This window comes from Solanum pennellii, chromosome 1 (assembly GCF_001406875.1).
Source record: "Solanum pennellii chromosome 1, SPENNV200".
Classification (NCBI taxonomy): domain Eukaryota; kingdom Viridiplantae; phylum Streptophyta; class Magnoliopsida; order Solanales; family Solanaceae; genus Solanum; species Solanum pennellii.
In genome coordinates, this window is record NC_028637.1 from 31644227 (window position 1) to 31657538 (window position 13312).

The following is a 13312-nucleotide window of genomic DNA, read 5'->3' on the forward strand; positions in this document are numbered from 1 at the left end:
CTCCATGAAACTGAATAATTCATTGCTTTGTAAGCCAAAATGTTGCAAGCACAAAAAGAATGAATCAAGTCCAAAACTGACGAAACCCATTCCATCTAAGAAATCACTAGAGACACCATACGGAAAAGATTTAAAACTCCCTTTTTGTTGAAGCCCTGACCAATATATTAAAATTGCAGTGCGAAAACAAAAAAGACCAAGAGGGTACAGACATACCATACTGGATATCAACCTTTAAAATCTCCAAATCTTAACTTCTATTACTGTCACCATATTGTCTACACAACCACCAAACAAAAAAAATTGTGATAACCGAAACATTTTTGTATAGCTAGAAGACCAGATGTAGAGGAGCATTTTTGGCACTGTCTAAGAAAAGATCCAAAATTGGCTGAGTATTTATCAAGTATCCATAGCCATAGGAGACAATATCAATTGGATCATCAAATACATAGTGTCCTTCACAGCAGCAGAACAACAACACACACTAGTGTAAAATATTACGGAAAAGGGCCTAAAATACACTTGAAGTATTGGAAATGTACACAATTAACCTTCATCCACCTATTGGCTACAAAATGCCCTTTTCACCCACCTATTGGCTCCAAAATACCCTTGACATCCACCTTTGGGTTAAAAAATGACCACTTATTTAACGGTTTCATATTTAAACTATCTATTTTTTTTAAGTAGTTGGCGTTCGACTATTAGATATAATTTAATTTATTAATATTATTTATAAATCAAGCCACTACCGACCCATTATTAATCAAACCTCACCCAATTAATAAACAAATTATAATATCAAAATCTCCCTAAACACTACTAAAACACGTGAAATTACAGATTCCTGAAAATGACATCACAAATTATTTAGTCCAAATTAAAGCCCCAATTAAATTTAGGTTGAGCCGCTTATTTAGGACACTTTTAATAGGATTCTCTTTCAAGCTTGAATTCAAATTTTATGATTAAAGGTAAAGAAATAGCACATCCCGAATTAATTTATGCATTTTTAAAATATAATTTTAAAAATATTTATTATTTGTTTTAAATACTTTAATATATTCTTTTAAAAAAAAGTTATCCATTAAGTAACATCACATAATTGAGAGGAATGAATAATTAAGATGAACATAGTCATACTTTATGTTTATCAGTAATTTTTTTAGACACTTGAATTATAATATGTTTTGATTGAGGAATTGAATGTATGATAATGTACTTCTATAGATATTTTTGCCTCAAATTTTTAGAAATACTCATTGACAATAGTTTTCAATTGTTGGATTAGTAATGGGGCGGGTTCATTAATTGGGTGTGATTTAATTAGTAATTGGTGGATAATAGATTGATTTATAAATTATATTATAACAATATTTGAGCGCCATGTATTAAAAAAATTATTTAAATAGTTTAAATATATAATCGTTAAATAAGTGGTCAATTTTGAACCTAAAGGTGGATGAGAAGGGTACTTTGGAGCCAATAGGTGGATGAGAAGGGTATTTTGGAGCCAATAGTTGGATGGAGGGTAATTTTGTACCATTTTTGATACTTCAAGGGTATTTTAGGCCCTTTTCCGAAAATATTATCTTAGTCAAACACGTCCACTACATGGAAAGAATAATTCAGTGCCCTGTAACCATGGCTGCATGAACAGAAAAAAGGCAACAATTCAGTGCAAATTTGACAAACCCCAAATCATGTAAGTAATTACTAGAGATGTCATATATGAAACTGAGAAACCCCTTCTGTCAAAGCCCGAACAATATTCAGATTGTTGCGCAAGCACCAAAAGACCAAAAGATGGTACAGCCTCACATATTGGTAAACCAAGTTTTGATATTTGCAAATTTCAACATCCATAACAGTGCCACCACATGGTCTACTACACATCCATCCAACCAAAACAAACTAGTGTGGTAACGAAAAATATGTGAAAACAGAGAAAATAAGTAAGTACCTAGAGAATAAAAGCAAAAAAATATTTTACTCCACTATTAAAATAATATCTAGAATTGGCCGAGTACTTATCAAAGGTCGATAAGCCATAAAAGACCTCACCAATTGGATGATCATAAAGTAAACTTCATGACAACAGAATACAACACAAATCGGTGAAAAATCATGTCCTAGTTGAGAAACTTCCATACCACACTAGTTTTGATAAAGATAAAAGGCCACTACGGAATTAAATTGGATTGAGAATCTCTATACTCATAAAAGACTTGACCAAAGAAACCTCAACACAAATCGACAATGCATGATCGCTACGTGAAAAGAAGGCAATGGCTGCAATAACATAAAGAAGGGAACAGTTCAGAGCAAACCTCACAAACCCCAAACCACCTAGGTAATAACTAAATATACCATAGACAAGACTGAGAACCCCCTTTTGTCGAAGCCCATAAAACATCCAGATTGCAATGCAAGCACCAAAAGACCAAAAAAGGAGGCAACGTATCACGTGTTGGTAAGCTTTGAAATTTCTAAATCTGAACGTCTATAACAGTGTCACCACATGATCTACACATCAAGATAACAAAAATAACTAGTGATATAACATAAAAATGACAGCAGTTTGATAAGTAGGTAAATGAACAAAAGTTCAGAAGTATTTTAAGCCACACTCTAAAGATCTAGAGTTGGTCAAGTACTTATCATGTATCCATATCCATAAGAGTGAGAGACCTCTCATCACAATCAGAGACCTTATCGATTGTATTTCCAAAAGAACATAAGCATCTGAACTAAGAACTCCATGGCAGCAAAATACAACAAACATTGGTGAAAATAATGTCCTAATTGAGAATCTACCATACAACAGTAGCTATGACAAAGACAAAAGAGAATAGGGAAGAAAACATTGAAATTTATCTGCACTCATAGATGACTGAATTGCGAAACATCAACACGTATGGACAAATAACTACCTCCGTGAAAAGAAGAATTCACTGCTTTGTAAGACCAAATGGTTGCAAGCAAAGGAATGAAGGGAATAGTTACATGAAAAGATGACAAAACCCACTAGAAATGCCATAGACAAGAACGGAGAAACCCTCTCTTGAAGCCTGATATTATAAGGTTGCAATGCAAGCACAAAAATGGCAAAGAAACAAAAATGGACTCTGTAGAAGCCTGATGATACTCAAATTGCAATGCGATCACAAAATGGCAAGGAAACGGAACTGGGCATCAACTTTCTAAAATTTTGAAATCTAGTCCTCTTAAGTGGCATCCATCCAACAAACAAAATAAAGCTGGATGATGCAAGGAAAAAGACCAAAGAGAACACCAAAAGAGGGGTCAAACAAGGACCCACTTAATCTGGCTGTCAAGAGACCAACGATTGAGTTACGAGTATTTATAAGGTGTTAATAAGACCATATACCCATTAACCACCAGGAATCTCATCAATTGTATCAATGAGTAACATACGCATCCAGAGTGACTGCAGGACAAACTATTTAGCTTGGCAAGTTACATAGAGCAGCAACTTTTGACAATGATAGGAGGGACAACTCTAAGTTTAGAGAAAAACCGAAATGAGTATCTCACTACTAACAATTATATGATCTAAAGAAACCTCAACACAAATGTTCAAGCAGAGCCCTTCCATGGAAAAAAAATATTTCACAGCTTGGTAAGACCCAACTGCAAGCACAAAAAGAAGGAATTAGTTAAGTGCAAAGCTGACAGAACCTGTATCACCCAGGAAATCACTCGAGATGCAAGAGGACTAAGAACCTCCTTTTGGTTGAAGCCTAACTACATCCATCTTGGAGTACAGGGGACTAAGAAGACCAATAAAAAAGTTTTCCAGGAATGCATACCGGTCACGATCCTTAGAAGTTACCCGTATCATCTAAGCAATCACTAGAGATGCAATAGACACGATTCAGAACCCCCATTTTAATTGAAGCCTAACAATATCCATCTTGGAGTGAAAGGTCTAAGAAGACCAACAAGGAGCACAAGAATACATACTGAATACAATCCTTAGAACTTCCCAAAACTAGTACACTGTTACTGTCACCGGGTGGCCTACATTCATTCACCAATGAAAACAAATCAAGTTGGCGTGATAACAAAGGGAAAACCGCGAGATGATAAGTAGCATAAGAGCACTTTACATCACTATCAAACATCTAGAATTGACATTATCCAGTGCCTATAACATCATAAAAGACACCAGGATCATCAAATAGCACGAGCATTTGAACTAACAACTAAAACTAACAGGCTGCTAATTACACTATACACACTCATCAAAAGAATAATCACAGTTGAGTAACTTTCATTTTATACCAGTTTTGAGAAAAACTTTGAAAGATCGACACTCCGAAACCTCCAGTCACAAACCTGGGAACTGCCGCATCTTTCTCAACCACAAACACCACAACAAGACACTTGTTCCTCAGGGACCACTTGCACCTAGATGCCCATCTATGTATTCTTGACCAAACCAAATAACAAGGTAAAAGAAGTTGATGCAAGGAGACACATGAGGAGCATCATAATTAGGATGGAAGTCAAGATGTCAAGTCCAAACTGATAGCTCCACTATACTAGAAGATTCAAGTAGGGAATGCCTGCAAATTTGCAATTCTACTCGTTTTCTAATTCAACAAAAAGAAATTTCTATGATTCAGAGTGTGACAAAATATACGAATTCTCGCAACAAAAACTGCATGTAACAGTAATACCAAGCGTTATCACCCATACCTGATCAAACAATCAACAATAACGAATCAATAAACTAGCCAATAAAATAGAACTAATTGCAAACTAAAAAGGTCAAGAACTCCCCAAACCCCTAATGTTCTTTCTCTCAACAGATGATCAAAGAGTTAAAAAAAGATTCAAAAGTAAATAACGTGAGATTTATATAATTCTGAGATGGCCAAGAAATGAAGAACCAAACACATGGGATACTACAAAGACATCAAAAAAGACTTCCAAAGTGAAAAAACCTAAAATGGAATCATTGCAGAAGCGATTACTCCCCACAGGAACGGATCAACTCATCTTGCGAAGAGAATCATATACAATAAGTACTCATTATCTTGATCAAACGGTAATTACCAATATCTTAATAAAAAATAATTACCAATTATCTTTGATCAAACAGTAATTACCCATATCTTAATCAACAATAATTACCCATATCTTGAGCAAACTATAATTACCCATTATCTTGATCAAACAATAATTACCTATTATCTTGATCATACCATAATTACCCACTATTTTAATCAACATAATTACCCAAAATCCTGATCATACAAATAATTACATGTATCTTGATCATACAATAATTACCCAAAATCTTGATCATACATTAATTACCCAGAATCTTTTGATTAACAATAACAATAAAGCCTCAAAATGTATATGAAATAACACCAAATCCCCAAACCCCACTATAGAGATGATCAAAGATTTCCAAAGATTCGGAAGTAGATAATGTGAGATTCTGGGATGGCCAAGAAATCAAAAACCTAAAAGAAGACTTTTCGAAACACGAAATCCGTGCACAAGCAAGCGCTCCACAAAGGGAGACATCAACTCATATTTTGAAGAGAATCGTATACAATAATTACCCATTGTCTATATCAAACATTATTGTTAATATCTTTATCCAACAATATCTACCATTATTCTGATCAAACAATATCTACCCGTTATACTGATCGACCAATATCTATCCATTATCCTGATCAACAATAGTTATCCAAATAAATTGAAAATTTGTGCCTATCAATAATAACAATAAGGCAACAATAATGACCCATATCAACAATAACGATAAGGCACAATAATACCCAAATTTTGATATACGACAACTACCTAAATTTTTATCATACACTAATTACCCGATACTGATCAACAATAACAATAAGGAAAAAAAAGTGACACGGGATAGAACAATTGCCTTCCTAGCAAGCCTATTTATAGGGCTGAAGGGAATTAGACATTATAAAGGCGGCCAAGTTGGGTCAGTGTCTAATTTATTAATTATTAATCAATACATTTATTAGTTTTTGGCTAAAATATTCTTCAATTATGACCTAAATCTAAATTACATCCTTATATTTTAAAAGTGAACAAAAAATATGCTTGCACTATTCAAAAAGTTGCACGATTCATCCCTCTATCTATTTTTGTTTAAGAAACTCAAGTCATTAGCAAAAAATGTGTCAAGTCGAATGAATGCACACACGATTAAGCTAGTCAAGTTGAGTGTTTTTTTTAATTTTAGAAATTGAGGATTAAAATATTCAGACAAAATATATTCAAATTCTAAATATTCTTTGTAAAAAATTGTCTAAATACAACTCCATTTTCAAAAATATTCAAATAAAGTAATTATTATTTAATTTCACAACAAAACGCCTACATAATTTCACTAAATTACCAGTATTTTTATATATTGTATAAAATGAGAATTGCATTGGCTATGAAGTATATACATATTGTATTTTTTTTTTATTAATTAGATTATCTAAATATCTACACATAATATTTTTAAATATTTTTTTTTGCATAATCTTTCAAACCATTGGATCCTACTGTATAAATATTTCAAAACTTGTGCATTGTTGCAACCTAATTTACTTGATTATGCAAAAACAAACATATAAACTAACAACACACAAAATTATTATGAGTTTAAGATATTCATTTTTTATCCATATCCTTATTCTTTTTGGCTAACATTGATCTTCTCGATGTAGCTAAGACATGATCAAATTAAAAAAACTATTTTTTTATTTGTTCAATTAGTTTCTTAACAAAAATAAACTGAAGGATGATCTTGTTATCTTTCGAATCGTATAAGGATATATTTTTTGCTCATTTATATAATATAAGGATGTACATTAGATTGCAATCATAATTGAGGGATGAATTTAGCAAAAAACTCGTACTTTAATATTCTTATATTGTATATTATTATTATTACCCTTATATATAAGCCAACAAGAAAAGTACTAATACTGCATTATCTAATTGTACAACATGTTGTTAAGATTGTACTTTTATTTAAACTTATTGTATTAAAAAAAATCATGTATAGACACATGGTGCACACTTCTTTTTTCAAAATATAAGCCAATGAGAGGCTATAGGTGAGTGTACAAAAGTCTTTGATAGTTGTATACTTATAGCCAACAAGTTCACATTGCCACATGTAGCTTGAAGCTTTCGTCAAGTTCACTAAAAATTCATGGTTACTTTTTCTATTTTTGTCAAGCTTTGCTTTATACGGCTATCTCTGTTATTTGAATTGTCCCATTCAAACTTCTCCATAGGGTTCCTCTCGAAGTCTCGATAGATTTTATATTTTAGTTTTGCATGTGATTAAACTAGAATTTTCACGATTTTAGTGGAAGGTCCAGCTACTTAGCGTATTATTTCTTAGTTTTAGATTTGGATCTAATTTTTTGATAATTATTTATTTAAGTATTTTATTTTTATAGTGACGACATATTGGGACACTTTTCTTAGATGTTGCATCTCTATGTTTTTTTCTTTAATTATTCAGCTCCCAATTTGTTCACTAGTAAGCACTCCAATTCAACATTTTTTTTGTAATATCTTTATAATTTCTTGTGTTCTGTGAAACTTTCTTCCTTGTTATTGTTCTTTGCTCGAAATGCATATTCTGATTTTTGTTTTTGTTTTCTTTGCTTCTTGAGAAGTTTGCACTGAACAACAAGCTTCTTCATTTCTTCCTCTTTTCTTTTCGTTCACCCAATTTCTTTGGTGATGTAACATTAAAATAAATGAAGTGACTATTCGCATTTGATGATATGCCCGAGTCAACTATATAAATTTATTGTATTTTGTTTCACATGTTTTCATCAAGATTGTAATTTAGAAGTTACAACATTTACAATTACTGAGTTATATTTGTGATCAATATATGTGTGTATTATTATTATTATGATTCTCCAATGCTTACATGTTTTGTTAAAAATCACAATCCCCTAGAGGTTAAAAAGAGTGTGAAATCAAATGACATGACATTTATTGTTTGGATGATTTGGTGTATTGAGATTTACGTGGGATGTTATTAAAAGTGTACTATCATTTTTAACTTCTTAAGAATTACTTCATTCATCAACGTAAAATTGTATAGATATCAAGTACATAAGGCACCATATGACTTAAGATATATGATCCTTCTCGATTGTAATAACCACATGTTGTAAGTCAATATTGTATGACGGAGACCTTATAGAAACATGTTCAAACTTTTTGCTTCTATGTTATTCATCAATAACATAACATTGATTCCCTCTACAGAAATATTAAACCAAGGTAATTTCTTACTTTAAGTTGTGACCTATTCTTACGTGTTAAATTCATGTATAATCTAATTGTGTATAGAAGTCAAAAAGCCACATAAAAGTAAGATAGCAGAAATGATACAATAAACATTAAACGAAAGCACCATTAGTACGAACTGTAGTAATTTATTGTGCATATTCTTCCAAAGTTCACGAATGATAAAATGGAGGTAATAATGCAATATGATGCCAAGTAAGTGAAAACTTCACAGTTGAGGCCTAGGGGAACTTAACTCATCCATGTAACTTGATCATTTGAAACCAAAATCTTATCCTTCAACAGAAACGTTTATATTATTTGTGAAGGTGCAAAGTTCAGCTCCGTAAAGTAGTATAGTAACCACTCCGAGATCTTTTTTTTGTTGAATTATGTTTTCCGTATAATCTTAAATTATTATTTACATCTCAATTTTCTCAGTTATATTTGGAGCTACTAAATTTATTTCGATATTTTTCGAACGCAAATGAATTTAATGTAGAGATTGTAATAGATCTGCGCTTATTTTGATTCCATTTCTCAATTTTTATTTATATTGGTCAATTTTTGCATTAAACAAATTCCAAAGAAACACGAAGTTATAAGAAAAGTCCTAACAATTTGGTTTGGAGAGTTCAGCACCAGAAAAGTCCTAACAGTTTGGTTTGGAGGGTTCAGCACCAGAAAAGTCCTATAATTATCACAATACCACAGACCCAGAAAATACCAGGAAAAGAAATGATTCCAAAAGATACATGAGCATTCTCTCTTTAAATTAGGGGGAAGATCAATATTGATTATCCCAAAGACAACATTGAATGCTGGTTGGTGTGACCTTGCTCAAAAAATCAAAGAGTTTATTAAATGCCCAAAGAAACAAGAATTGGCAGGCCCACCCTGAATTATTTAATGTCAATTACCCTTATCCTAAGGGAGTTAAAGACATTAAATGGTATCCAAAGAAAACGGGGGAAACAGAGGTTAGAAGAGATAAGGGGGTAATAGAAATTTCTGTTAAACGAGGAGCTGAAGAGACAGGCTTTCTAAAGATATGCCTGGTTGGAGGCTTGGATGATTAAAGCGTGGAGGGACCAACATTGAGTGAGATAAGGAGATGGTCCTCAACAACCTGGAAAAACACCTTTTGGGTGTAAGGACCCTCAAAATGAATTAAGGTGATTAGAGCCTCACATGTGTATAAAAAGGTTTAAAATATGTGAAATATGTCTTTTAGTATTCATGCTTGATTTGAAGTAATTTGGAGGTCAAATGTCCAAGAACGTCCGATGACGTTTGAAAGTTAGCCTTAAGACATGCATGTGTGTCTTGACAGGTTTTACGTGTTCGTTTTAATTGAGTTGATGAGGAAGGTCCTTAACTTGTATATGAGTGTATTTACGTTGGAAACGTCAGAGTACGAATCCTCAAGGTCCCCGCAAAAGGTCCTCAAGGAGGACCCCAAACACTGCCTTGGAAGTGTCAGACGAAGGCCAAGGAATGATGCCCCTTCATACCACCTATGCCCCGCCGATGGGGAGGCATCATTACATAATTAGCCTGGGGAACTCACAAGTAAATGACAACCCTCATACCTAAACAACGGTTGCAAGTATGGCCCATCAATGGGTCTATTGGGAGTCATTTGTGGGCGTAAATGCAGACTGCATTTAGCAGCCAGGCGCACTGTTTCATCAAGGGGTGAATGGGAAATTCACCCCACGTCCTAACCTGACCCTAGGCGGTTAATTTATACATTTTTTGGGTATATTAAGTTGGTTATTAAGATCAAAACCCCATACCTAATTCACTCTTCAAAAAATTAGACTTCCTTCTCAAAACCAAACCTCTCTAGAAACCTCCATTGGAGATGAAGCTCAAGAACAGCTTGTAGATTGGATTGTGATGGTTTCTTCATCAAGTTTTCATGGTTTTGTTCTACAATGAGGTATGGGGATCCTTCATCGTTATTCAACCTTTCTTCTAAGGAGTTCCTTCCAATGTTTTCAATGAAAGTTCATGATCAAACAACCTATCTTTCAATCTAGCCCTGAGTTCTTTCTCAAATTGATTCAAAAGCATGCTTATGGAAAATTGATGGTTAGATACTGTTTTTCATATTGAATTCAATCCAATTTCATGAGTAACCTATGATCTCTGCCAATCTTGTTTTAGTCTATATTGTAGTATATTGTGATCTTGATGCTAGAATTATTGTAATGAGTTCAATTATGATAAATTGATTTGTGGAATATCTATGATGTAAATTGATGATGAAATATGTGTAATTGATCCATGTTGATCAAGGTTGAAGGTTTTGGTAAGGATTGATCATATTCCTCTACTTTCTACAGATTGCTAATATAGTGTATTCAATGTGATCTTGATCCTATGGCAATTGAAGTATGATTTCGTTTATGTTAAGATATCTTTAGCTACTTCCCTATACTTGAATTGTTGATGAAAGATAATAATTGATCAGTGATGATCATAGGTTGATGAATTGGTAAGATTGCCTACTTTCTCTACTTTCCTATAGAATTGCTAGTTGAATTGGCCTTGAAGGGCATTGTGTGGTATGGTCCACTTATGGTGGCGGTGTTTAACTTATTGTCAATGTATATGTGACGTGATCATGTCCTTTAAGGAAATTGTATTATAAAGGTGTGGTGATGATTATCACCCAATGTGGGGTAGCATGCCTAGTCTTCTATTCTAGTTTATTATCTAGGTTTTATTGCTAATGTTATAAGCGTGCGGATGACTACGTTAGGGCGAGGTTTAGGTGCTGCCATTGTTGAATTAATAATGGTTAATGACCCCTACCTATGTACCCCTATATGAATCTGTGGTTAGCTAATGTTAGGAGTCTTGAATGTAAGGTGAAGTTATCTTGTCTCCTATACTAGTATGTGATTTGTGGTCTATGCTTGAATGTGCATTATGGTCTTAAGAGGGTGGCTGCCTCAATTGTGATGTTTATATACTTTATGTGATCATGTTGACCAATGTACACACACTTACACCTCATGTATGCTTACAAGTAGTATAGGTTCATGGTGTATAATGAAAGGATATTCCCTTATGCACTAATGTTTACTACTATGCATGTAAAGTATATGTCCACAAAGAATGAATGGATCTCTTAACTAGGATGACTTGATAGGTTTACTAATATGGATAAGGGTATGGGACCTTGTCGATGCATTAAACATGTGTGCCTTGAAAGGATAGTTCCTAGGTTGGTTATCTATGTACATGAGTATGAATGCATGAGTATGTTATTAATAAGCATAGTTTCTAAATGTGTTCAGATGAAAGGATTGCTCTTATAGTTACACCTATACACTTATGCATGAATGAGATGAAGTATGAATATGTGTGGTCTAAGGGTGTTCATGTGAATGGTTTTCTCACATATATGTATACACACGCACATGAAAACATGTCGATTATGCATGTATGATGATCTAGTCAATAGATGAGCTCTTGAAAGGTGTTCTCAACGATATCCTAAACTAGATGGTGAATATACTATGTCCATGTGAAAGGTTTTGTCACATTATTTAGGTTGATGAACTCTCATCTATGACCTATGAGCTAAGCATATGGGGAGTCAATCTCTTAAAGCCTACTTTTATAAAGTAATGTTATTAAAGGTTTTCAATAAAGGAAACTTAGATTAGAACCGAGTGAACTTAAAGATTGGGGGTGTCCCTTCCCAATGTGGGAAGGTAGGTTCACCATAGTCCTCACGAGGTGGATAGCCTCATCGCACAAATGGCATAGAGTGATATTACCATATATTCCTCCAAGTTCCAGAAGCTATGCTTTCCCATAGGATCTTGCAAGTGATATCACCTAATATGCTAGCATGTTGTTAATGTTGTACTTCAACAAGGTAGAACACCTTCCCTTGGTGTAAGTTTCTACACCAAATTCTATGTTAGAACTCATGGTCTTAGTGTCAGTTAAGGCTATAGATTCCGTAAAGTAAAATGGACAATGGAAGTAAAGTAATGGACCCTAACTAGGATAACCTAAGGGAATTCGCTTAGTCTATGTGAGGGTATGAGACTTTACCTATGCATCGCACAAGTAGCTCTTGAAGGGATTTCTAGGATTGTGTTCTAATGTATGTGATTATGTTTATATAACATCATGTATTATGTATATGCTAGTTCTCTTCATGTGATACTTGACATAGACTTATAGCATAGGTGAGGGATCATGTTTCTTATATGATTAGTGTTGGTTTAAACTACTTCGGAAGGCGATGTAATGCCTTACACGTTTCAGCATGTGTATTGCAAGTCAACTCTGACTAAAAGTATTTAAATTGATATAGTAAGATGGTAATTGAACTTAAAGTTGAAAGTTAAGTGCTAAGTTGAATAAAAAGGGATTAGCATTCAGAAATTGGAATAAAATAATTGAGCTGTTTGCTTGGCTTAATTAAGCTACAAGCTGCATCACCTACTTGATCTATAATATATTTAAAGAGCCCAAGTTTTATGGACCAGATTTAGGCTTATATTAATGGCTCACTTAAAGCCCAAACCTATTAAAATAAAATAAAAATGAAAGAAATCCCAACAGCCAAATCTGCCAAGGCCGAATATGGATAAAGCCAAGTGAAAGCAAGTAGGTGGATCACCTAATTTGACCTTTTGAGCTGCTTGATGCACATAAGTAGGTGCATCACCTACTTGATCATTTAGTGGCTGAAAATGGACCAAAAGAAAGGAGGTTCTAGAGGATATTTTTGTGGTTAATAAAGCTCCATATAAATCCAATATGAGCAGATATCTTTCACCCATTTTAACATATAATATTGAGAATTAACTCTCTCTCTATCTCTCTCTCTCTCTCTCTCTCCCTTTTCTCTTTAAGATTAAAACAACAGTTTTGAGTTGTTCTAGGGTTCTTCAAGAAACCCTCATATCTGCAAACCAAGGTAAGTGAAGAGACTTGGATTTTG